This window comes from Apodemus sylvaticus, chromosome X (genome assembly GCF_947179515.1).
Source record: "Apodemus sylvaticus chromosome X, mApoSyl1.1, whole genome shotgun sequence".
NCBI lineage: Eukaryota > Metazoa > Chordata > Mammalia > Rodentia > Muridae > Apodemus > Apodemus sylvaticus.
In genome coordinates this window covers 60,490,440-60,518,140 of record NC_067495.1, presented here as the reverse complement: position 1 = coordinate 60,518,140, position 27,701 = coordinate 60,490,440, and the positions used below count along the sequence as shown (strand labels likewise).

Below are 27,701 nucleotides of genomic sequence, written 5' to 3'. Positions count from 1 at the left end.
CTGTGTGACATATCAACATCTTTATATGTATCTTTTTCTTTAGCTCTTTTTTCCAGTTTGTTTGATTGGTCTGATTCCTGTTGGTTTATTTGTTTTTATATTGTTATTATTAAAGATTCCTTTGTATTCTAATGAAGGAGAGAAAGAAAGGGTATGGAATTACATTGGTAAGTAGGTGGGGGGCGGTCTGGAAGGTGTTGGTACAAGGGAAACCACAATCAGAACATATTGTATGGGAAAAAAATCTATTTTTAATGAAAGAAAGAAAGAAAGAAAGAAATCCACCTTCCTTTTCCTAGCATGTGCTGGGATTAAAGGCATATGCCTCCATACCTGGCTCTCCTTTACTTTTATATATTTTGTCCAAATTATTTGACTTTTGTTGTTTGCAAGTTTTAAAATTAAAGAATAATTATAATTTCCTCCTCCCTCTCTTTCTTACAACCCCTCTCATAACCACCCTGCTTCCTCTCAAATCTATGGTCTCTTTTCTTTAATTATTATTGTTACATATATATGCATGTCAATACATAACTATAACCTGACCTGCTGATTCCGTTTAGTGTTGCTTGTGTTTATATATGGTTTCAGGGCTGACCACTTGGTATTGGATAACTTATTAGGTAGCTCATCACTGGGGAAAGCTTACTGTCCCTCTTTCCACATTCATTAGTTGCCTGTAGCTGAGCCTTGTGTGAATTCTCCCATGTACGTTGGTTTGTCAACTGGTGCTGTCATCGTTCAGTCTTTAGGTAGTCATATCATTAAGATATCATGGGCGAAGCATCTCTGTCATTTCTAGAAGACAAACTCTCAAAGCCAACTTTCTGATCCTCTAGACATCCCTGGTCTGAGCTGCCTCCTAGGGCCATATTGATGTCCAAGGTCTGCACAGAGCTGCCCGTACCCCTCATTGGCTGTGGCACTCAGGAGAGCAGCTTTACACCTCACCTGGGTAACACAGTAGAACTGGCCCTGGTGGTATGGGACAGGTGCACTGGACTGAGAGCTAGAGAACAGGTCCTGCCCCTTTCTGGCTGCAGCACTTGGGTGAGCTAATTGATGCAGTGCTGGAGAGCTCACCTTGTTGGTATGAGTGTGGGAGAAATGCTGGACTGAGCAGCTTAGATACTGCACAGGCCCAGATCCAGGGCTTTGAGTTGGTCTACCCAAACATCTACCCCATCTATGAACTGCTGGAGCACGAGAAGGGGCTGGACCTCCTGAACTAAAGCTGCAGGATCTCCACAACACAGGACAACAACAGGATATCCAAGAGGAGTCCCAGTAAGGATCCAATATTTATAGTGTAACAGAAGCCAGAGGCCTCAAACCAGACCAATAATCCATTGCAATGAACATTTGCAAGTAAAGATGTGTAAACAAAAGAGTATACTGTGTAACACACTGCAGCTTCCACTCTATGATTTCTGTTTTGTTTGTTTCTCTTTTTTTTTTTCCTTTTCTTTTGGGGGGAGATTGCAAGGGCAGAGAGCAGATACAAAAGCATGGATTGAAGTGCACGATGTGAAATTCACAAAAAAATCACACACACACACAGACACACATACATATATAATATAGATACATACATATATACATACACAAACATATATAGATAGATAGATGTTAACCTCTAATGGTAACAGGGAGAAAATGCTTTTCCCAGATAGCAAAGTCTTATCCCCATGGTGGTAACATACAAACATCAATCTTCTGTTAATGGTGCTGTTACCTAAGTCTGTGATTACATTATGGAAAACAAGACTCTAGTCAAAAACTTAAAAAGTAGGCCTTTAAAATTGGATGGCCACAGGGAACTTTGGAAAAGCTCAATGTATTCTTAAAGTATGCAGAGTTAGAAGACTCTGCATACTTCCAAAAGGGCTCAGGAAAAACAAAAAACAAAACTCCATTCACTTAATGTTGCCTGGCCTTGGCAAGCAGAAAGTGAACGCTAAGGTTGACTTGTAAATTATTTGTAATTGAAAGCAAGTCTTCACACACAGGTTCTCTTGACAAGCAGTCAAGGCATTTAAAGAAATCTGATTGATCGTTGGACGGCCATGAAATTGTACTGACTGCAGTGTGACGTCTAATTTGCTGGTTAATTTTCATCAACTTGACACAAATTTAGACATACCCAAGAAGGGAGCATCTCAGTTGTGGAGTTGCTTCCATCAGAGTGACCTGTGGGGATGTCTGTAGGGCATTTTCTTAATTGCTAATTGATGTGGGAATGCTGAGACCCCTGTGTGCAGTACAAATCCCAGGCAAGTAGGCCTAGGCTATATAAGAAACTTAGTTGAACATGAGCCTGGGAGCAAGCTAATAAGCAGCATTCCTCCATGATTTCCTCTGCATCTGCCTCCAGGTTCCTTCCTGAGTTCCCAGTCTGTCATCCCTCAATGATAGACTGTAACCTATAAGCCAAACAAGTCCTTCCCTCACTGAGTTGCTTTAGGTCATGGGATTTGTCTTAGGGTTCTATTGCTGTGAAGAGACACACGATGACCACAGCTACTGATATAAAAGAAAGCATTTAGTTGGGGCTGGCTTACAGTTCAGAGTTTTTTGGGGTTTTTGGGTTTGGTTTTTTTTTTTTTTTTTTTTTTTTGGTTTCAAGAATCTTTTCTTTTATTTAATTTTTTAAATTTTTATTGATATATTTTTTATTTACATTTCAAATGATTTCCTCTTTTCTGGTTCCCCACTCCCCGAAAGTCACATAAGTCCCCTTCCCTCCCCCTGTTCTCCCACCCATCCCTTCCCACTTCCCTGTTCTGGTTTTGTCTTATACTGCTACACTGAGTCTTTCAGTTCAGAGTTTTATTCCATATTCATCATGGCAGGGAGCATGACAGCGTGCGGGCAGACATGGTGCTGGGGAAGGGGCTGAGAGTTCTACATCCAGATCCATAGGTAGCAGAAAGATGGACACTGGGACTGGCTTGGCCTTCTGAAACCTCAAAGCCCTCTCTTAGTTATGATATACTTCTTTCAATATGACACACCTACTTCAACAAGGACACACTTCTCAATCTTTCCCAAGTAGTACGACTTCCTAAAGATTAAGTGTTCCAATACATGAGGCTATGGGGGCCATTCTCATTCAGACCACCACAGGTACTTTATCCCAGGAAGAAGACTCAAGTTTGACCATCTAGGAAGTTAACAAAAGCTCAAAAGTAATGACTACAGAACACTGAGAATATAAAATCTGCAGAACTGACACAGAGCACTATGCAAAACAGCCAAAGCAAGAACATCCACAAACCTAACAGGATGACAAGCTCTGAAGGCAGATCAGATACAAGACTGGCTACTGTGCATTATGTTACCAGTTTTTTTTTGAAAGTATCAGGCACATACAGAAACATGAAAATAAAAGGCCTGAGCACAAGAAACATAATTCTCACTAAACAGAGACTTTAAACCAGATATAACAAATCAAAAGACCATAGAAGAATAGTCTCACCAAACAGAGAACACCAACAAAGACATATGCATGACTTGAAAAAACAAAGCAGAGATTCTAAAGTTGAAATTTAGAGGGGCTGAATAGTACATCCACACTGGTGGCGAGATTCTTTAGTCTGGGAACTAGAAAGAGAAAAAAAAGTGAAGAAACTTAACATGGCCTAATAAACCTGCAGGACGGCATCAAATATGTCAATGTTCATTTAACAAAAGTCCTGGAAGTAGATGAGAAAGAGAAAAGATCAAAAAATATTCAAAGAAATAAAAACTTTCCATCAATCTGTATCTCCTGTTTCTCCAAGGAATCCAATGACTGCCAAGAAACTCAGAGGTTCAAACAAAGAAAGGTATGTAAGAGTCAACTCATAAAAGAGACATGTTTGTGTGTATGCAGGTGTAAGTGATACAGTGCACATGTGTGTGTATATGTATATGTGTATATAAATATATGTGTATACATACATGTGTATAAATATATATGTGTGTGTATATATATATATATATATATATATATATATATATGTGCATGTGAAGGCCGGCAGAGGTTGATAGTGTATGACTTCTTCAACTTTTCTCCATAAGTAAAACAGAAGTTGGTTAGAGGCAGGAGAGTAATGACTTATCATATATAAGGGAGTTCCTAACTTTCCATCACAAAGAAAGCCAAAGGACAATGCAATAATATATTCAATGTGTTACAAGAATAAGACCATAAACTAAAAAATTTATATCCAGGAAAATTATATCTCAAAAATGAGGGATAAAGATATCTCCAGATAAACAAAGACTGAAAGAATTCACTGCCAGCAGAACTGCATTTCAAGAAATTCTAAAAGGAGTCCTTCAAGCTGAAAAGAAAGCAAATTAGATGGCAACGTGAATCCATACATAGAAATAAAAAGCACTGGCAATTACATAGATAAATATAAAAATGGTATAAAATACAATTGTACTCTTGTTTTTCTTTAGTGATTCAAAAGATGAATGCAATGAGACACAGTGACTCATGCCTGGAGTCCCATTACTAGGGATGCTGAGATAGAAGGATTTCTTGAGACCAACCTGGCAAGACAGAGAGATTTCCCCCTTTAAAAATAAATATATGGGGGGCAATAAAGATTGCTCAGTAGTTACGAGTACTGGCTTCTCTTCTTGTGAGCCTGAGCTTAATTCCCAGCACCAATTTAGTAGCTCACAACTATCCACAACTCCAGTTCCAGAGATAAGTTGCCCTCTCTGACCTTATTGGGCATCAGGTTCATGTGTGGTTCATACATACAAGCAAATCACACATGTGTGTGTACACACACAGAGACACAGACACACACACACACAAATCAATCAATCTTTATAAAAATTGGGTAACAAAACAAAAACTTAATGATATATTAGAAAGCATACACTTAATATGAAAAAATTATTAGAGAAAACAGAGGGGGAAGACAAAACATATAAAAATAACAAAATGAACCGGGCATGGTAGTACAGGCCTATAATCCTAGTTAGCACTTGGGAGGCAAAGCAGAAGGATCTCTATGAATTTGAAGCCAGTATGAGCTACACAGTGAGTTTAAAGTCAAGACTGGTTTATATAAAATGATCATGTCACACAAAAATAATAATAAAAAGATGTAACATGAAAATAGCAAAATAGCAGTCAATATACATTGATGGTATACCTTAACTGTAAGGCAGAATGAATCTCTCAAGTGTGACAGAATGCCAGTATGCTATCTTAGGATATTCTGCAACTTGCTTCCCATGAGTACTATGAGCTCTTTTTCTGTGAGAAGAGAGAATAAACATGGATCAATTCTAATTTTGTGTGAACCATGTGGTCTTTAGGCTTCATCTCTAGAGAGGCCTAGAGGTTAAACTTCAAGATAAGGGATGGTAAATAAGAAAATGCCAGTCACATTGTCCTTGTCTCTAGAATACTAGATTTACAGACAGGAAGAATGTTGAGGCTGCAGAGTGAACACACAGTTCTACATAGTTATGTCCAATCAAACTACTCTTCATGGTTTGTGTTTCTCTGTGGGCCTCTGTGGACATAAGACCTACACAAATACAAACCAGACAAAAAGCTCAGCATCAAGAAGGTAAAGTGGATGCCAAGTCTTAACCTAACCAAAAAGATTTGCAGTGGATGCCTCCTGGGAAAGGGGAATCAGTTTTGTCTCTGGATATATCAACCATCCTCCAGGGCAGGGTCCACACCCAGCAGTAAGTGGCCAACACAAAATGGACTCCATCCATGTTTTGGTTTGTGCACTTTTTTTTTGTTTTGGAGGGTTTTTTTGTTATTAGGTTTTGTTGTCTATTTTGATTTTTGTTTGCCATTTTGGTTGGTTTTCTTGTTTATTTTGAGATAGAGAACAAAAAGTCAATCGATAGAGAAGTAGAGAGAAGCAGAGAAAAGGGCAAGAACATAATCAAAATATAATGTATGAAAAAATTAAAAAAATAAATAAAACTAAACTAACATATTTAAAAAAACTGAACTGAGCTTTTCTGTGAAGCCGCCACAAAAATCATAAGCCTTTCAGGGAGTTTGAAGAAGTTCGCTTTGATACCCATCTTGAATACTACCAACCGAGTCTCTGCACATTATTTAAATGATCATTTCTAAAAGTGTATCTATGGCCAGAAAATATGCCTAGTTGAAGTAATAGCACAATGGAAGTTTCGTTAAAAAAAAAAAAATCACAGCTCATCCAGTGTTGTAGGGGATTATCCTTCAAGACTTTTTAATAAAGCGGCCACAAGCCTCCAAGCCCCACCGCCAGTGTTTGATGCCTATTGCCCTAAAGCCAGTGAAATCAGTGAATCATATCAAGTTAGGTTTTTCTGGATGATCTGTAGCTGTAAAAGTCCTTTGTTTTTGAGGAAGCAGGAACGGAACATATATTTAATTAGAGAGGTATGGTCTGGGACAAGGACTTCTTAGACATAAGCTTTGTAGTGTTGGTGTGCAGATCAAGTGATATCCTTTGGTGTCTAGTTCTTTGACTCCTCTGGTCTGTAGTTAGTGCATGGTAGTCTAATGTGCATATGGAGAACTTTGAGAAGCATTAAATGCATGATCTTGAGAGAAGAAATTGAATCTCCTTTTTAACAAACTAGCACTATTTGACATAGATAAAAATCTGGAGCAAGGGATGAGATACAGCACCATATATCCACACCAGGGGGCCCTGTGGCCCTGTGAGGGAGTCAGGCTCCAGATGGATCACAAGATTGCATCTTCTGCAAAAAGAGCTCCAGAGATCTCAGTGAGATTTCAGTAGCCTTTATGGCCTTCTGGATTCATAAACTATGTGAATTTTGTTTTTTTTTATGAGGTGAAAGCTAGATTTATGGACACTGGAAATCCTGAGTGTCAGTGCTGGTGCCCAGAATGAAGCTGAGTGGTTTGCTAGAGCAACGTAATAGCAGAGATATTGTGAGCTAGTCCAGGCTGGGTGGCTATGGCCTTGTAGTGGAGCAGTACTTTTCTTCTGCAATTCTTTGATTGTTCAGGAGCTGTTCTGGCAAGAGGTCAACCCTATCCTCACTGTGTGAGCATCTGTCTGATACAAAACTCTTATTGTGTCACACATAGCTCCTCCTGTGTCTTTGGGGCCAAAATATCTCAAAAAAGATGGATTCATAACCAAATGATTTGCAACATCCATAGCTCCATCCTTAGAGTAACAGATTATCTCATGCCTTTTGGGCATCTCAAGCAGTCTTAAAATAGAATTGTTTTGGTAGTACTAGTAATTTTACCTAAAGTGAGAGACTAGTGTTGTATCATTGGAGCTAAAGATGCAGCTCAATGGAGCTTGTATTCTCACCCTGTGGAGGGTTTTCTTTGTTTATTTATTCACTGGTTTTTGTATTCATTTGTTTATTTTCATTTGTGGTGTGTGTGTATGTGTGTGTGTGTGTGTGTGTGTGTGTGTGTGTGTGCGCGCGCGCGCGCGCATGCATGTCAAAGGTCAGAGGACAACCTGTAGAAGTCAGTTCTCTCCTTCCACACAGGTCTTTCATCAAATCAGGTCTTCAGGCTTGGCAGCAAGCACCTTTCGCTGCTGCCAGCTGTTCTATCCTGCCAGCTTCCTGCAGAGCTTTTGTTGATTGTAATTTGCTTCCTAGAAAAACAAGTGCAAGAGTGAACGGGTTGCCTGTGTGAAAAAGCCACCTTGGTTGTTTAGATCATAGAAAAGACCTATAATAACAAAGTAAGTGCCTATCATCTATAATCTAACCAACTAAGATTCAAATGACTTCCAGATAGGTTTGGAAGTTGATTGATAGGCTCAACCTCAGTAAAAGAATTCCAGTTTTTTGAGGTATACAATTTAGTTAACTCAGATGCTAGCAGAGATAGCATGGAGAGTTCCCAGTCTGAAGGCCTTTGTAGAGTGGTATTTGCTAAGTGAGGAGGTGACCCAGTCTTTTTCTCACTTCTTGGTCCAAGAAAGCTAGACATGTCAATTTACCAGTTATAGCAAGAGCTATAGGACAGCTCTGATTATTAAAATTGCCCTAAGTATCTGATTTATTTGATCCTTTAATGAAGGCTACAGTGGATTCCTTCAAAAAAAGCCAGTCAATGGCTGGGAAACAGCTTTTAAGAAGCAGAGTTTGGTGGGCATATAGAATCCTGGGGCTGACTTTATCTCTCTGTGCCTCCCTTTTCATCTGTAAAATGGAAATTTTAATAGTGTGTACTTCTCACCACTCTTGTGAGAATTAAGTAAAATTAGGTAATGTTTAGTCTAGTGGTTGGCAGATAATGGGTAGTCAATAAAGAAGGTTGTGTTGTGGCTGCTTTTAAACCATGTTGTTTAGGAGTGGTAAGGACCAATAAACAAATGACAAGAGTCCCAAAACCCAGAAAGGGCACATATAGCTATCAAGCGCAAAGAGTAAGAACAAAGTAGGGAATGAGAGGCAAAGTCAAACTAGAAAGGCGGGTGGAGCTGAAAGGAAGAAAATAAGAGCTGAAGTGCAAAGGTCACCAAGATTGGCTGCAGTCCGCATGCTCGAGGAGTAATTCAAGCTGATTTCAAGGGACAGTGTCCTCAAAGATAAATGAAAGGCTATTTTCTACTTGCCACCCTCTAGTGTTCCCAAATGTCTCTTAGGTCCAGTTTTATGAATAATACTCTGAGTTGGCTTGGGTTAAAGCCAAGAGTCTGGAGTTAATTAAAACAGAAAGTGGTTTCTTACATTTACTATGCTGAAGCCAAGTGATTCTGCCAAAGTTTGATTTTCCTATTCTTTTCAGTTCTACAAAGATTTGAGCTTCATGGGTAATGGGAAGGACAAGAGAAGCTAAACTCTTAAGGTGCTATCTGTATGCTTACTGGTTTATTAGGTTTTTATCTCTGAGAAGGAGACTTGTTTTCTATCCACTAACATAGGTGAAGAAGTGCTTCAGTAACAAGTAAGCCTTAAACTTAGGCTCAGAAGAAATAAAGTTTATTTCTTGCTAATGATAATGTCCATTCCATGTTGGGAGAAGCTCTGAGCATACCAATGACCTAAATTCCAATGTGACAGTGCCCCGCTGCCAGGTTGTTTTCTCTGATTATTGCACCATGACTCCAAGTTTCTAGCCAAAAGTGACCTGTGTCAATTCTGTTCCATTTTTCATGAGTCACAGCAAGTCACATGACCACACCTAATATTAAAGTGTGAGAAGAACCTTTTGCAAAGAGGGAAATCCAATGATGACTGGTAAATACAATTTATAACTGTGTGTTCTCCTAGTGATATTAGGGACCATGGAACATCCGAGTACACCTAATCAAAGTCTTAGTACTCACACAATTCTACAGATTCTTGCTTTCTTTTAGGCACTTCTAGTATCCTCTATAGGCTGTGTCTTTGATTTACACCACAAATCATCAAAGACATATAAACTGTCACATATGCCCAGCAAGATCAAAACCACTGAGTGCATGCAATAGTGCTGTCAACTTAACTAGCAGGAGGTAGATGACGAAATGTTAACAAGTTAGAGAATCTATGGGAAACATCAAGGTGAAAGTGAGAAGTAAAGATTATCAAATGCGTAAAACAACTGTTCATACACACACACACACACACACACACACACACACACATGCACACACACATATATATGTATATATGTATGTATGTATATATATGTATATATGTGTGTATATATGTATGTATGTATGTGTGTGTGTGTATATATATATATATATATACACTAACTTCCAGAATAACACTTGTATACGAAGCAGGATAGAGAGACACATGCTTATTGTTCAGCACTCAGGAGACGCAGACGGGATAATCTCAAGTTTGAGGCTAGCTTGTACTCCATTGTAAGTTCAAGGCCAGATTGGGCTGCATACCAAGACTTTGTCTTTTAAAAAAAAATGAGAAAAAAGACAAAAGAAGACATGGAAGGCATGCTTATAATCCTAGAACTTGGAGGCAGAGCCAAGAAGATATCAAATGTGAGGATTGCCTGGATTATGTAGGCAAACTCTCAAAAGAAAAAAAGAAAGGAAAGTTACATAGCAGTTTGAACCACCTTGTGATGTAGCACTATAAATATTGGCAGTTCCATGTGTACAGTCAGCAAACTCCCCATTAGCAGTGCTTACAGCACATTGAAATGGGTTCTTGGGGAAAAAAATGAAATAAGGTGCACAAATTCCTGCTGAAATGGTCTGCTTTTTCTAGAGGCACAGGTGATGCTTTAACATATGCAAATCAATAAAAGTAATTATATCACATAAATGGACTCAAGGGCAGAAACTATGTGATTTTCTCAATAGAAACAGGAAAGGCTTTTAATAAAACCTCCAAAAACTTCATGATAAAGACCCTGAAAAAATTATGATTGGAAAGAACATATATTAACTTAATAAAGGTTGCATATAACGAATGTATAGCTAACATACTAAATAGGAGAAAAATCAAAACATTTCCATTAAAATCAAGAAGACAATGGTTTGCACTGTATCCACTCTTATTCAATTTAAGATTTAAAGTATTAGTGACAATAGAAGGAAATTAAGGGATCTAAATAGGAAAGAAAGAAATCAACTATGTTTTTTGGCCAACAATGTAATTCTACACATACCTTAAAGACACAAGAAGAAAACTCTTAGAGCTGATAAACACTTCTGTGAAGTGGCAGGATATACAATTAATATAAAACAAGTCAGCAGTCATCTTGTATAGCAATAGTCAACGTGTTGAAAAAGATATCAGAAAAATAATTCCACTCACAATTGCTATTTTCTTAAACCACAGAAATACTACCAAGGTTTGGACACTAATTGGATTTGAGATCCACTTAATCATGGATCATGCATAGTATTAGAAGCCTAGCCTGGCACTAGTAAAATCCTGGATCTTGAAGGAGAACCTTCAACTGCCACTTACTAACAAACTTAGTTCCTAACTCTATTATAAATGTGTATCCTTATACTCATAGATAAGTGTAAATCTCACTTCCCATCGAAGAAACATTTCTTTGACACAGACAGAGACCATTACAGAAAACCACAACAGATCAAAATGTGCTGAACCAGAGATTTTATGGTGCCCTGCTCCCATTGGCACATCTACAACACAATTTCTGCACCTTATTTTCTGGGATCATTGCAGAAGAAGGGGAAGAAAGATCAAGAGCCAGAAGAACAGGAAGTTTGCTGTGAGGCTATGTTTTAGGAGAGAGGCAACATCTATAAACACTCATCAACATGACTGTCTAAACAATGATGATACTAATGGGCATGCTAACATGGAAGGGGGAAATCTCATGGACCTCAAGCCTAGACAAAGAATCATGTTCAACTGGGGAAATGCTGAGAGTGGGAGAATTTTGTTTCCAAGGTACGAGCTCCTAATTGCTTATCTGATTCCAAATGATCAGCCCTGAGATCACATATAAACAGGTAACATTTTACAAATGGAGCAGGTTGCATTTATGTGTGTGTGTATGTATGTGTATGTATATGTGTATATGTATAAACATACATACATACATATGTATGCATATATGTAAATATAATTTAAAAGAGGTCATTAATTGTACTTAGAGAGATAAAGGTAGTGATACAGGGACTAAAGGGAGGAAAGAGACAAACAGAATGATGTAATTATATTAGAATATAAAAATACCATAAAGTTAAGAACTTAGGGATAAATCTAAGCATAGAGTAAACGGTTTCTACAATGAAAACTTTAAAACACTAAAGAACAAAACTGGAGACCTGTCGTGTTTATAATTTGGAAGAATTATCATAGTGAAAATGACTATATTGCCAAAACATAGTCTACATACTCAATACAGTATCCATCAGAATTTCAATGCCTATTTTTAGTTTGCCGAGGAATCTCCGTACTGATTTCCATAGTGGTTTAACTGATTAATATTTTACCTAGCAATATATAAGGATTTTCTTTTGCCCAACATTTGCTGTTTTCTTAATTACTTTCTGACTAGGGTGAGACAGAACTTCAATATAGTTTTAATTTGCATGTCTCTTATGTCTAATGAGACGTTGAACATTTTCTATATGGTTACTGGGCATTTATAGTTCATCTTATACAACAGAAAAATTTTAAACCATGAAGAAGGATAAAGTTATGTTCTTTATAGAAAAATGGATACAGCTGAAGATAACCATATTAAACAAATTAAGTCACTCTTAGAAAGACAAATATTGCATGTTTTCAATCATCTGTGGGTACTGGATTTTATATGGATATTTAAAATTGTATGTGAATAGATGACATGAAAGTAGATGTAAAACTATCTGGGAGAACAGTGGGCACTGTAGAAGGAGAAAGGAAAGGGAGGCCATTCTCAAGGAAATGAGAATATCCTTGAAATACATTACATACTTGCATGAAAATGGGTTTGTGTCACCAGATTAATAAAGTAAAAAAAAATCTTTTCATTGCAATGCTATTCTTCACAGAAATAAAAAGAATCTTAAAATTCATATGGAAATATAAAAGACACTGGATAGCCAAAACAATCCTAGCAGAAATACAAAACAAAACAATGCTAGTAGTATCACCATACCCGATCTCAGCTTAGATTGTGCTATAGAGTAATAGCAATAAAAGAGTGTGATAAATCGATGGAGTGCAGTAGAGAACCGATATATAAACCCACACAACTACAGCCATGTTATTTATTTACAAAGATGTCAAAAGTACACAATGAAGAAGAGACTGCCTCTTCAGCAACTGGTATCAGGAAGACTGGATACCCATATATAAAAAAATGAAACTAGATCTCTATCTCTTGCCCTTTATACCAAGTTCAGGGTCAGTGAAATGGCTCAGACAGTAAAGGTCCTTGCTGTCAAGCCTGGTGACCCATGTACAACACCTGGGACCGGGACCTGGGTATATATGGTGAAAGAAGAAAATGACTCCCACCAATAGTCCTCTGCCTTCTCCATATATGCCAGTGTATCCACACACACACAGAGTGGGATGGGAAATAAATAAATAAATAAATAAATAAATAAATAAATAAATAGCTGTTAAAATTAAGTCAGCTGCAAATGGGTACAAAAACCTTAATGCAATACATGAAACTTTTTATATGTTAAAGGAAAACAACTTTAGATATAAACATAGGTAACAACTTTCTGAATAAAACTGCATCCATTTATTAAAGAATTCTAACATTTGAAAAATAAAATCTCGTGAAATTATAAAAGGGCTTCTTCATATAAAGGGATACAGTTAATAACATAAAGAGAGGGCCTACAGAATGGTGGACAAATATTTGCTAACTATACACCTGACCTAGAATTAATATCTAGAATATACAATGAACTAAAGAGAAAGGGAAATGTGACCAAGTGGGTCCCTCATGAATATTACTAGAATATATGCTGCAAGCCAATCATTGTTTTTTTGTATGACTAGAATTATTACTCTTGAGTCCTTCCTACAATCAAAAGGGAAGCATGGGTTTGGATAAGTCTACAATCTACAACACAAAACTAAACATTCTTATAGGGAGAAATACCATTCACTCTGTGCCATCAGAGGGTTGGGTGTTTGGGCTTGCCCTTCCTCCATTCAACTTTCTTGACTAACCCCTTCACACTGAGGATTAGCCAGAGCATAGTATCTTCCACAGTAGCATATAGTTGTGTCCACAGGGATCCACCGCAGTATACCTAACTGGCATTTTGCCCCAGACTTGTCATATTGTGCATGGACACTCTAGTAGTTAATCTTCATAGTCAACTTTAGATATAGTATCACATAAGGAACATAGCTCTGAATGTGTCTGTGGGGAGTGTTTCTAGAGATGCTTAACTAAGGAGGGAAGTACAACCCTGAATATGAGTGTCACCATCCCATGGACTCTTATCCGCAAACAATTCAAAAGAAACTGGGAGAGTAAAGGAACTGTGCCACCAGCATTTGCCTCTGCTTCCTGAGTGCACATGATATTATCTGCATCTTTGTCCTCCTGTCATTACAGCTATAACCTCTCTCATTGCCATACCTTCTTTGCCAGGGTGGACTACAGCCTCTATCACAAGCCAAAGTGAACCAGAAGGAAATCCTTGAGTTGCATTTGTCAGATGCTTTGTCACAGCAAGAGGGAAAGTAATTATTATGTTCTCAGTGCGTTTCTCAAACAGAAAGCCAAGAGCTCAGGCTCTGGGGTCAGACTGAATATATTTGAACTTGAGCTCAGCCACTTTCTGGCTGACAGTCTTGCACAAATCAATTGATTTTTCTCAGTTTTCTTATGCCAAGTGATCAGCCCTGAAAACATACAAATAACATTATAAGGATTCAACAGATTGTCGTGGTGTGTGTGTGTGTGTGTGTGCGTGCACATTCAAAATAACAATTAGTGTAAAGACAGTTCATGAATTTAAAGAAGAGTGGGAAGAATCCATAGAGAGTTTGGAGAGAGGAGAGGAAAGAAATGTTATAATTAAATTATAATCCTAAAAATATAAATAAATAAAATAGGAAGAAGCAGCAAAAAAATATAAGAGCTATGATTGTTAAAGAAGAGTCTATATGTGTGTATAAAGCACTTAGCATAATACTTACTGCTACACAATAAGTGCTCAATAAATACTAGCCATTACATCATTACCATCATCATCACCATTACCATCCATCATCATCTTGTTCAGCATCATTATCATCCTGAGTTCTGCGCAAAGCCTATTACAACTCTCCCAGAGGCCCTGACCTAGGCTGACTTTAGATGAATTGCTGACTTTTGTAGTCACTCATTTCCTGTGTTCGCCGCTGTAGGGCAGTGACTTTCACGTTGATCTACTATTGTCAGCACTTAATGTGGGCCTCTCAAGCAGCTGGACAACCGTCTCTGCCAGGAGTTGAAATGCTGTCCAAATATGTGGCTTCTACCGAGATATTCTCGGAACATGAGCTCAGGAAGCTCCACTTCCTAGGACTGGGAGTTAGAGAATCATCTTTTTGATTTCCAGAGCCTGAATCTATATGAAAAGAGGAAAGCCTGTACCAGGGCCAAAGGAGTATGTACTACTACTATTGACTAAAATCTTTTGAGAAAATGGGGAGTTGGGTTTTAGTCATTTATCAAAAATGGTAAAGTAGAACTCCCACAGCACAGTCAACATGCACATATAAAAAAATGTACACGACTGACCCCAAAACCTTCCATCCCCTTTCTAATAAAGAAACTCAGAGCATCCTAGACTTGGAGGGGAGCTGAAAGTTTTGGTAGACATACATTGTCCTCTGTACCCCTGAAAGAGATTGATGAGCAGAGACGCATTGGCCAGTATCTCATTCTACCTGACCAGATTTCTAGTGTCAACCACCCCCATCTCCACCTTGATTTCAAACCAAATAGTTAAGTCTAGCCCCTGACATCCTGAATGATTTGCAGCCTGTGCCCTAGACCACTTGCAGTATGCATGGCTTCCCATCCTTTCACTGGTTCTCTTGACATCAACAATGTGATGTGTTTGGCACCCTCATGTCACCCTCCAACCTAGTTCTCTCTCCCAACACAGTCTTACATTCAAACTCACTCTTCCAGCTTGGTCTTTACTTTTTCTTCTTAGCTACAGCTGTACACCTATTGGTACAGGGCTCTGGCAGCTTAGCTTAGGCCCTCAGAAGCATTGATCATGGTGGCCTTGTCACAGCCTAACTAGTAGGCAGGACCCTGGATCATCAAATGATCAACTGTTGTGTGTTTGCTATCCTGACAGTGCTATTAATTTTATGACATCATGATCAGTATTCTGCATGTGCCTCAGATCTTGGAAGTGGAGATACACTCAGGCAACAAATATTTGTACACCTCAGCCCCAGTGGTTTGGATGACCTACAGAGTAACCATCCCTGTCCATCATAGGGTGGACTCTTCCAGGACTATAACATTTTCTGAAAGCATCTAGATAGTGCTGACAAAGATACTGTGGTCTTAGAGCAGAAGCTCTCTTAGAACTTTGTAATTACAAGGTTTCCTGTGTTTGCGGACTGCTGTTACCTTTGTATCTACACTATCCCAGCCTGTTTCCATCTCTAGTGCTATTCATGGACTACCCACCACCATCTGTCTGTTGAACCACAGCAGGAGCCCTGCCAATCTCTTCACTGCCACCCATGAGTACCTATAATCTGTTCTCCATACGTTACCAGAGTGATTTTTTTTAAATATACATAACACCACAGCACTTTAATGTATAAATCCCTTTAACATATTGTGGTAATATTTTAAAACACAGACTAGTTTCTGGGGATGTATAATAAAGTATTTATAGATTAAAGGATATGCTGAGTTGTGTTTAATACTTAAATGTGCATTATGAGAGCAGCAGGTATATGTGAAATGAGATTATGTTAATCATTAAAGATTCATGATGGATGCATAAATATTCATCATATGATTCTCTCTAATTTGTTATATACTTGGAAATTAAGGCCAGGAATGGAGCTTAGAAATAGAGCATTTGCTTAGAAATATACATATGGAGAGAGACAGGGAGACAGACAGAGAGACAGAGACAGGAAGAGAGATGGAGAGACATATGGAGGGGGAAAGGGAGGTAAAGAGGGGGGATTCCAACAGGTTTATAATCTCAGCATTCAAGATATCGATGCCGGAGCACTGAGAGTTAAATATCAGCATGAGATTATGATATCCTTTCTCAAAAAAAGAAAAAAGAAAAAAGAAAAAGAAAAGAAAAGGTAAGAAGCAAAATTATCTTGAATAAAAGCAGAATAAAATAACAAAAGCTACCAGCAATAATAAAAACAATTTAAAAAGATACCCCATTCTGAACAATATCAACTCACCGCCATGGTTTAGAAGACACTGCTTATTGTTGCCACTAATCACCACTTACTTACTTTCTATTCCCAGTCATAACAGAGAGTAGAACACTGCCTGGCATAGAGTCCACACTCAGTGAAGATTATCTGTCATTTTCTAGATTAGAAGAGATCTTAATTTTGAGTTTTCTTCTACATACAATGCTTCATTCCAGAAATCCTGGAATAGTTGATCTTGCAACAGGTTGGAACTAACATTTAACATTAAGGTAGTCATATAAAGGCAACAAGTTACCGAAGTCACACTGGTCCAATCTCCAATCCCTGCTGTCCCTTTCACATTAGTTGAGCAAGGAAAACCGCTTTTCACTCCAGAATAAACAAAGAAAAGTCAAGATAAATAGAAAACATATGTATTTGTAATAAAACTATGTGAAGAGATCAGAATTACTTAATGAATCACAGAGGCTTTAGTGTAAATACAGAAGAAAATGAATACCTAAAATGAAATGACATAGGAAGACTAGAACTCAAATGGACAGAAAGTGATATGCCAGACAATATCAACAAAAAGAAAGTAAACATTGTTACTAGCCAATGAAATATCATTAAGGGGACAAAGAGGACATTTTCATAATAATTAAAGGAGCAGTTCATTAGTGGTATATAATACAAGGAGAAAACCATATGCATCTAAGAAGGTTGTTTCAAAATGTATGAAATAATAAGTATAAAAAGAAAAGTTTAATTCCCTATGCAACATGAAATACTTTAACATAGTTCTCAGAAATCAAAAGACTACTAGATAAAAAAAAAAAATTAAAAGCAGGGCTTGAGAGATGACTCAGGGGTTCAGAGTACTGGCTGCTCCTCCAGAAGACTCAGGTTTGATTCCAAGCATCCACGCAGCAGTTCACTCTAGTTTCAAAGGATGCAACACTGATTTCTGGCTTCCTTGGGCACCATACATGTAGTGTACAGATATGCAAGCAGGCAGAAGACCAATGCACAACAAAATAAAATAAATAAAAATTTAAAAGTAATGATAACTCAAAGCAGGAAGGTATTGACTAACAATATCAACTACCTTGATAATATGAACAGCATGCAGTAATTATGTATATAGATATGAGGGTTTGTAACCAGTAAAAACATATATTATTTCAAATGTATATAAATTGTTCATACAAATTAAATATCTTGTTAAAAAGAATTGAGGCCGGGTCTTATTCTATAGCTGGTTTTGAGTGTCTTGCCTCTATCTGCCTCTCAGTTGGTGAGATTACAAGCGTGTTCATCACAGCTGGCCTTCTGAAAACATTTTAAAATGTTTCTGTTATATAGACTCTGTTATTGAGCACAATTCAGTAAGTTTTAAAAGTAAAAAGATAAATGTCGGCCTCAGTATGTTCATGTTACTATAAAAAAATACCGTAGAGTAGGCAGCTTATAGAGATTTTTAAAAAACCGATTTCTCGCAGTTCTGATAGCTGAAAAGTCCAAAAGGTATCATCAGATTTGATGTCTGGCAAGGGCCTGCTCCTGGCTCGTACACAGAGGATGTTTTCTCCTTGTGCCAATGTTTGAGTAGATAGCTAGGCAAACATGAGCAGGAATGAGGAGGTTGTCCTGTACATGCACTCGTTTTGAGGTTAGATATATTCTGGCAGGGTAGAAGAGGAAGTAGATGTGAGGTAACCAAGGAAACTGCTGCTTTATATTGGTAACTATGTCTCCTGGTGGCTTGGATGCACTGTTGTGGCTCATCATTCTTAAAGCTACAGTTGGGTTCTTTTTGTTGTAGTTGAAATTGAGGTACTGTCTTAGTCAAGGTTTGTATTCCTGCACAAACATCATGGCCAAGAAGCAAGTTAGGGAGGAAAGGATTTATTAAGCTTACACTTCCACACTGCTGTTCATCACCAAAGGAAGTCAGGACTGGAACTGAAGCAGGTCAGGAAGCAGGAGCTGATGCAGAGGCCATGGAGGGATGTTTCTTACTGGCTTGCTTCACCTGGCTTGCTCAGCCTGCTTTCTTATAGAACCCAAGAATACCAGCCCAGAGATGGTACCACCCACAAGGGGCCCTCCCCACTTGATCACTAATTGAGCTTGCCCCACAGCTGGATCTCATGGAGGCACTTCCCCAACTGAAGCTCCTTTGTGATAACTCCAGCTTGTGTCAAGTTGACACAAACCCAGCCAGTATAGGGACCAAGACACGTTCCCACCCACCATACATGGCCTGAGGGAAAATAAAGCTTGTAGGGGCATCCTGACTCCAGAGCATGTATAGCAGAGTGGGGCAAAATGAAGCAGGCACCCAAGGGCAGAACTTAACAATGATGTCACACTAAGAAACCTTAAGAAACTTCTTTAAATCCAGTGGACAGAACCTAATGGACTGCTATCCATTCTTCAGGACAGCTCACCCCAAACTATTTGCAGTGTGCACTCTGCTTTGCTAAATAAAAGTATCCTTAAACTATCTGGATTTCTCAACTGAAATCTCTCCCTGCAGAAGACATGGACCAAGGAGCACTCTTCATGGGTAACATTCTCTGAAGCTGGAACATGCTAGACCACCAACTGGAGCCTCTTTTATAATAAGGGCAAGGAGACTCTGCTTTTAAATGTTAATTCCCCCCTAAAGAATCTGCCTCCTAACATCATCAAATTAGTGATTAGTTTTCAAAATAAGAATTGGAGAAACATCATAGCAATATCCAAAATTTTTGATATTTAAGACATATTCTAAATTAATATGGTAAAGAGGAAATAAAACAAAAATTGTCAATTATTTAGAGGTTAATGGTAATGAAAACATTAATTATCAAAACCAGTGGGAAGCAGCCAAAGTTGCACTCAGAGATAAAGTTATAATCAAAGACATTTATTAGAAAACAAAGAAGTTTAAAAATAGACTACTGTAGAAGACTGAGACATAAGGCATATTTCCCAGCCTGTACAAAAATTAGCAGGCTGGGCATGGCCGTGCCTGCCTGTTATCTTAGTATTCAAGAGGCAGATAAGATCATGACTTCAAGACCATCCGGAGTTACATAGTGCTTCCCTGTTTCAAAAATAAAATCAACTTGAAATGAGCCAAAGACCCACATTAAGACCCAAATCTCTGATACTCCTAGAATAAAACTCTGCAAGACATTGACAGTAATTTTTTTCTGGATATAACCCCAAGAGGAGGAAACAAAAGCAAAAAATGACAAATGAGATCACGTTTATCTACAGAGCTTCTGCACAGCAAAGGAGACAATCAGCAGAGTGAATCGGCAGCCTAGAAAATGGAAGAAAATTGTGGCCAGTGACTAATCTGACAGTGTTAATATGCAGAGTACATAAGAAACTAAAAAAAAAAAAAAAAAACCTGACAGACAAACCCAAATAATCCCATTAAAAATGGCAAATGATCTGAATCTTATTAAAAGAAAAAATGCCTTGACCAACAAATACATGAAAAAAATGTTCAATCTCATTAGGCATCAGAGCTACATGATTCTACCTCACTCTAGTTAGAATAGCTATTGTCCAAAAAAAAAAAAAATAGCAAATGCTGCTGTGGGTGTGGATTGAAAGGAATTCTTATACAATATTGGGAGGAATGTAAATTAGCACACCATTACTGTTGTATGGAGACTTCTCAAACAATCTAAAAAGTAGATATACCATATGACACTGGTTATCCCAGTTAGTTCTGTATATGCACCCAAAAGAAAGGAAATCACCACACCAGACATCTGCACACCATGTTTACTGATATTCTATAATACCCTATAGCTAACATATGGAATCATCAATAGCTAGGTACCTAGGTGCCAATCAACAGCTGATGTGATAAAGAGCATGTGTTGTGTATATATACACAATGAAGCATTCTTCAGCCACAAATAAGAATGAAATCCTGTCATTTTCAGCAAAATAGAAGGAGTTTGAGGACACTGGATGAACTATACCAAACACAGAAAGCAAGTATTAAGTGTTACATTTCCCCTCCCCCACTCTCTCTGTCTCTCTCTCTCTCCCTCTCCTCCTCCCCCTCCCCTCCCTCTCTGTACAGTAGTGATTACTAGAAATTAGACTTGGGTTTGTAGAAAGGGTGGTTATTTTTCACTGTATGCTATGTGCATTTATGGAAATATCACATAGAATCCCACTAAGGTGTACAATATTTTAACTAAAACTTTAAAACACAGGTTAAGAGAAGAACTCAAATTCTTAGAGATCTGGAGTTTTTAGTGAAATATCATGGCTTAGTTTGCACTCTTGCAAATTTATGTGGGCATCCATCCTCTAGTGTATGTCCTTAGCAGTCCTGAATCAAATACTGCTCAGTGACTGCCTTCATGGGGTTCATTATCATTTGAGAAGTGTGGAGATAGAGGAGCCCGTTCCTGTGAAACTCACCTAAGGTACACTGGCATTGGGTCTAGTAAAGAGACAGAAAACAAGGTTCAATGGCACAGGAAATGCCAGCGTGGGGGTGTAAAGTACAACCCATAAGCCTTCTAGAACATCTAAAAAAATTGAACTTTTTAAAACTAAAGCTCGTCTGATTCCCACTCACAGAAATAAACACATTTCAGTCACATAAGGTGCTATGGTATGCTTGAATGGGTTATAGAACTGTGTGGAACAGCACTGGAATTATAAATAGGCACTCTGGTGGGCATTATATGGGACTGGATAATGGAAGGGAACTGGATAAAGCAAGTATCTCTGGCAGAAAATAACCAAGAGGGTTCAGCCAGGTCAAGCTGGCTTTGAAACACATCTCAAACATAAGATCATTGCTTACTTAGAAATAAATCAGCCTACCCAAACCATAGAATTTCTTTTCCCCACCTAGACTAAGAAAGTCATTTTCTGGACAACAGGCTGTTGGCTACACCCAGTGAGCCTTGCTTGGAATCTGAGAACATTCAAGATGGCTCAGGTGTTCTGGGGAACAGCTTTTACTTTTCTCCCAATTACTTAAGAAAGGGCTTTCACCAGGCAGTGGTAGTGCATGCCTTTAATCCTAGCACTCAGGAAGGAGAGGAAGACAGAGTTCTGTGAGTTTGAAGCCAGCCTGGTCTACAAAGAGTTCCAGGACAGCCAGGACTGTCACAGAGAAATCCTGTCTCAAAAGAAAAAGAAAAAATGGAAGGAAGGAAGGAAGGAAGGAAGGAAGGAAGGAAGGAAGGAAGGAAGGAAGGAAGGAAGGACTTTACTTTCTTTGGATTTGGCTCCATTTGAAGGTATCCTCCACTGCGATAGGGAAGACAGGATGGCAGGAACATCAGTGACCAATCACATTGTATCTGCTTTCAGGAAGGAGAGAGATGGGAGTGCTGGTGTTTTTCTTGTTTTCTTCTTTCTATTCAGTCCAAGATTGCAGCCCACACTTTGAGTGCACCTTCCCACCTAGTTAATCTAAATAACTCTTCACAATATGTCCATAAGTCTGCATTCTGGGTGATTCTAGAGCCACTCTATTTGGCAATAAATATTAACCATTATCGATGCATTGTTCCCTGGGCTTCAAGACTTGGCTAATATGAAAACCTTTATTTTTACAGGAATCAAAAGGTGAAGTATTCCTATCATTATTTAAAGAGTCTCTGAATTAAAATTGTAAGGAAGTTTTATAAACACAGTTAAGACTCTCTGCCTCTAACATAAATATAAATGTGTATGTGGGCATCCATTTCCATATGCATGATACTGAAAGAATGGCCCGGTCTCCCTCCATCCTCCTAAATGTCAGGAAGGAAGCTCTGAATGGCTACTAATATACATTTGGAGTCAGTGGCAAGGAACCAGAGGCACATGTAAGGGTCCAGTTTACAAAAAAACGTTCACAGGTGCAGTAACATTGCATCTTAGATACAAAGGAAAATACTTTGACACTTGAATAAGTTTGTATGTTTTAGCATGTAAATGTTCTGCATGGACAGAAGCTACTGTACTGTTGGGTGACAGCTCTTTGTTTGGTAGTGAAGTATACAGGATGCTTGCCAATTTATGAAATAAAATAGGATGGGGAGCAGGAACTGGATCTTTTTTTATTGAGTATCTTCTTCATTTACATTGCCAATGGTAAAACCTTTCCCAATTTCCCCCCTCCCAAAATCCCCCCTCCCCAAAGATTCCCTACCCCTCCTCCAACCCCCTGCCTCCATGTATATTCCCCCTTACCCGACACACACCTCCTCCCCATCCCCCACCCCTGTCCGGTTCCCTTTGTTGGGGCCTCTATTGAGCCTTTACCTGACCAAAGACCACTCGTCCCACTGATGCCCAACAAGGCATTCATCTGTCACATTTTTGGCTGGAACCATGTGTACCCCTTGGTTGATGGTTCAGTCCCTGAGAGTTTTGGGGTATCTGGGTGTCTGAAGTCATTGTTCTTCCCATGGTGCTGTAAACCCCTTCAGCTCCTCCAGACCACCCTCCAGATCCTCTGTTGGGGATCCCAAGCTCAGTCCAATAGTTGGTTGGTAGTTTCTGCCTCTGTATTTGTAAGGCTCTGGCAGGGCCCCTCTATTCTCCACAACAAAAGATATTCTGAGGGAATCACCATCCCTGACCTCAAGCTCTACTACAGAGTGATAGTGATAAAAACTGTTTGGTATTGGTCTACAGACAGGCAGGAAGATCAATGAAATAGAATTGAAGGCCCAGAAAAGAACCCACACACCTATGGTCACTTGATATTTGACAAAGGAGCTAAAAACATCCAGTGGAAAAAAAGACAGCATTTTTAACAAATGGTGCTGGATGAACTGGAAGTCTGCATGCAGAAAAATTCAAATCAACCCATTCTTATCTCCTTGTACAAAGCTCAAGTCCAAGTGGATCAAGGATCTACACATAAAATCAGACACACTGAAGTTTATAGAGGAGAAAGTGGGGACAAACCTTGAACACATGGGCACAGGGGAAAAGTTTCTGAACAGAACACCAATGGCTTATGCTCTAAGAACAAGAATTGACAAATGGGACCTCATAAAACTGCAAAGCTTCTGTAAGGCAAAGGACACTGTCAATAGGACAAAAAGGCAACCAACAAATTGGGAAAAGATCTTTACTAACCCTACATCCGATAGAGAGCTAATATCCAACGTATATAAAGAACTCAAGAAGTTAGTCTCCAGAGAATAAAATAACCCTATTAAAAAATGGGGTACAGAGCTAAACAGGGAATTCTCAACTGAGGAAACTCAAATGGCTCTCAAGCACCTAAAGAAATGTTCAGCATCCTTAGTTATCAGGGAAATGCAAATCAAAACAACACTGAGATTCCACCTTACACCAGTCAGAAGATGAAAAACTCAGGGGACAGCAGATGCTGGAGATGATGTGGGGAAAGAGGAACACTTCTCCATTGTTGGTGAGATTGCAAGCTGGTAAAACCACTCTGGAAATCAGTTTGGCGATTCCTCAGAAAATTGGACATGGTACTACCTGTGGACCCAGCTATACCACTCCTGGGCATATACCCAGAAGATTCCCCGGCATGCAATAAGGATACATACTCCACTATGTTCATAGATGCCTTATTTATAATAGCCAGAAGCTGGAAAGAACCCAGATGTCCCTCAACAGAGGAATGGATACAGAAACTGTGGTATATATACACAATGGAGTACTATTCAGCTATTAAAAACAATGACTTCATGAAATTCTTAGGCAAATGGATGGAACTAGAAAGTGTCATCCTGAGCAAGGTAACCCAGTCACAAAAGAACACACGTGGTATGTACTCACTAATAAGCGGATGCTAGTTCAAAAGCTCAAAATAAACAAGTTACAATTCACCCAGCACAGGAAGCTCAAGAAGGAGGACTTAAGTGAGGGTGCTAGGGTTCCTCTGAGAAAGGGAACATAATACTCACAGGAGCAATAAGGGAGGCAATGTGTGGAGCAGAATCTGAAGTAAAGGCCACCCAGAGACTGCCCTACCTGGGGATTCATCCTATAAACAGTCACCAAACCCCAACACTACGACAAGAAGCGTGTACCAAAAGGAGCATGCCATGGCTGTCTCCAGAGGGGCCCTACCAGACCCCTACAAATACAGAGGCAGAAACTAGTAACCAAATATTGGACTGGGCTTGGGGTCCCCAACGGAGGATCTGAAGGGTGGTCTGGAGGATCTGAAGGGGCTTACAGCCCCATGGGAAGAACAATGACTTCAGATACCCAGACACTCCAAGACTCCCAGGGACTGAACCATCAACCAAGGGGTACACATGGTTCCAGCCAAAAATGTGGCAGAGGAATGCCTTGTTGGGCATCAGTGGTAGAAGTGGTCTTTGGTCAGGTAAAGGCTCAATAGAGGCCCCAACAAAGGGAAACGAACAGGGGTGGGGGGTGGGGGGGAGGTGGGAGTGTGTCGGGTAGAGGGGCATATACATGGAAGCAGGGGGTGGGAGGAGGGGTAGGGAATCTTTGGGGAGGGGAACTTTTGAGAGGGGGGAAATTGGGAAAGGTTTTACCATTGACAATGTAAATGAAGAAGATACTCAATTAAAAATACATAAATAAATAAATAAATGAAAGAAAGAGCACAGCTAGTTACTGACTGTGGATATGCAAATATGGAAATACAGTAGGCAATTGTATGCTGACAAATAAGATATTTTAGATGAAAGGGATAGATTCCTAGACAGATAATGTTATGCCATGAGTGTATCGCCCCAGCTCATGTTCTAGAAACATTTTCTTCAATGCAGCCATGTTAGGAGACAGGGCCTGTCAGGTGTGTAGGTCATGAGAGCAGAATTACTGTAGAAAGGCTTGCTGAGTGAACTTGATTAAGTTCCTTTCTCTTTTGCCATGAGTACAGCTTCCATCCTTTTCTGTCCTTCCACTTTCTGCCATGTGAGAATGCCCAAAGCACTTAAAACACCAGAAACAAACACACACACACACTCACACACTCACACACACACACACACTCACACACTCACACACACTCACTCACACACACACACTCACACACACACACACTCACACACACACACACTCACACACACACACACACACACTCACATGTACACAATTTGAAACCATAATATACAAGCAGAACACCAGTAAGGTTAAAAAAAAAAAAAGAAATATGGGACAAAAAATTCTGCAAAACCACCATTGAGTTTATTTCATGTTGGCCATCTACTACTCGGCAAGAAGCCTACCCTTATCCATGGCTCCAGTAAGACTCCATTAGGGAAAACTAACTTTCTTTTTGTGAGAAGTTATCAATTGGAGATAGTTTCTGGGTTAGTAATGGGGGCTTGTGTCCATTTCTTTGCATGCTGGTACTGCATCTGGCCCAGGCCTGTGCAGGCCCTGTGCATACTGCTACAGTGACTGACTTCACATGTGTGTCAGTCCCACCATGTTTAAAAGGCCTTAGTTCCTAGCTGTTTTACATACCCTCTGGCTTTGTCAGTCTTTCTGCCTCGTCTTCCACAGAGTTCCCTGAGCTCTGAGGAGTTTCATGAAGACATCTCATCTAGGACTGGATGCTCCAAAGTCTCTCACTCTACGCAGTCTCTGGGTGTGGGTCTCTTGTGTTAGTCCCCATTTAGGAGGAAGCTCCTCTAATGATGGATAAGCATGATGAAACAGTTTTGAAGTGTGTGTTAGGAAAAGCCCTGTTGTCCTGAGTCAGAGCATTAAAGGCAGTTCCAGTAAGCACTCAGAGAAGCAGAGCTATAGAGAAGGCCCTGGTCTTCTTGAGACAAAAATACTGACCAAGATATTGACAGTACAGACTACTCTGATCAGGCCCCAGGCAGAAACCTAGGGAAAAGACACCCTTGTTACAAAGTGGCAAAGAACTTCACTGAATTCATCCATATCCTAGGCTAGGACTTTGTGGAAGACAGAATTTAAGATCAGTGAACTAGAAAAGCCTGAGACTCGTGGAGTGGGGGACACCACAGATTGCCAGAGCAGTGATACCAGAATGCAGTGATGAAGAAGCCAGCTTTCATCCCTCATGGAGGTGGCTCTTGTGGCAGAGGAGGCCTTGGTGACAGAGGTGGTAGAGGAGGCCAAGGAGGCTTTGCCGGAGGCAGAAGTCAAGGCAGAGACTTTAGGGGCCTAGGACTTGGAGGAGGAAGTGAGCAAGGGTGAAAGTTTCCTGTCTGAGGGCAACTGAGATGGAGGTGGTAACCAGGAGGCAAAAGAAGAAACCAGTCAGGAAGAATGTGATAGTGGAAGCACATCAGCGTGAAGGCATCTTTATCTGTTGCAGAAAGGATGATGTCCTTATCTCAAAGAATCTGTATGTGGGGAGAAGAGAGTCTTTATTTCAGAGGGAGATGACAAAATCGAGTGCCAAGCCTGGAGGCCCTTCTGTTCTGAGCTGGCAGCAACAATCCTAGGCATTGTAGACCAGAGCCACAACAAGCTGGGGGCCAATCTTGGGACAACTTCAGGCACCACCGTCTCCTACATTTCTGATACTGTCAACCCAGAGGATCTAGTTTATGCAGTTGAGTTCACCCACTGCTCTGGCGGTGACCTCATCAACTTGGCCAAGAAGAGGACCAACGCTGGCATTGTGATTGAAGACGCTCAGCACACACACAAATAAGCAGCATGTTTATCTTTATGGTGGATGTGACCTGTGCTGATGTGGCCCAGCCAGCCAGACCAAACCCAGACTGTGGCCCTGAATGCCCACACCTTCCATGGAATGGAGGATACTTTATCATTTCTATTAAGGCCAACTGCATTGAGTCCACAGCCTTTGCAAAAGCTGTGTTTGCATCTGAAGCGAAGAAGATGCATCAGGAGAGCATGAGGACCAGGAGTGGTTGACACTCTATGAATGAGACCATGCTGTGGTTGTATGTGTGTACAGCCACCCCCCAAGGCAAAGATCTGAAATTCAGAGCTGA

The 27,701-nt window shown here is 39.6% G+C and overlaps 1 pseudogene; it reads left to right on the top strand.

Moving 5' to 3' along the window:
- The first annotated feature begins 3,095 nt into the window (after positions 1-3,095).
- LOC127674501 (rRNA 2'-O-methyltransferase fibrillarin-like) lies at positions 3,096-27,701 on the top strand (annotated as a pseudogene).